The sequence below is a fragment of the Orycteropus afer genome, unplaced genomic scaffold (assembly GCF_000298275.1).
Source record: "Orycteropus afer afer isolate SDZICR_OR568_19922 unplaced genomic scaffold, OryAfe1.0 scaffold00099, whole genome shotgun sequence".
In the NCBI taxonomy this organism is placed as follows: domain Eukaryota; kingdom Metazoa; phylum Chordata; class Mammalia; order Tubulidentata; family Orycteropodidae; genus Orycteropus; species Orycteropus afer.
In genome coordinates, this window is record NW_006921686.1 from 205,623 (window position 1) to 206,001 (window position 379).

Below are 379 nucleotides of genomic sequence, written 5' to 3' on the forward strand. Positions count from 1 at the left end.
TCTAACTCCACAATGCCTTGTACGACCATGCCATCGGTCCCAACGATGCCATCGACCTCACTCAACTCAACATAGACCCAGGGAACGCACAAAATGACAGAATCCTGTACAATGCAATTTAACAAGACTCACAGCCCAACCCAACCGATCCAACGTGGACCTAAGAGACTCAGACAACTATACGACCAATGCCACCTCGACCTTACTCCAAACAGCCCCACTAGCCTTGAATAACCCAATATGATACAAACCAATGGAGTTCCCTTCCCACAGAGATTGACAACTCAATTCAATTCACTGCCATTCATTGCCACCTAAGGAGGTCCCCACAGGGACTATCAACTCACACATCTCAAGACCCACCAAGAATCTGCATTCC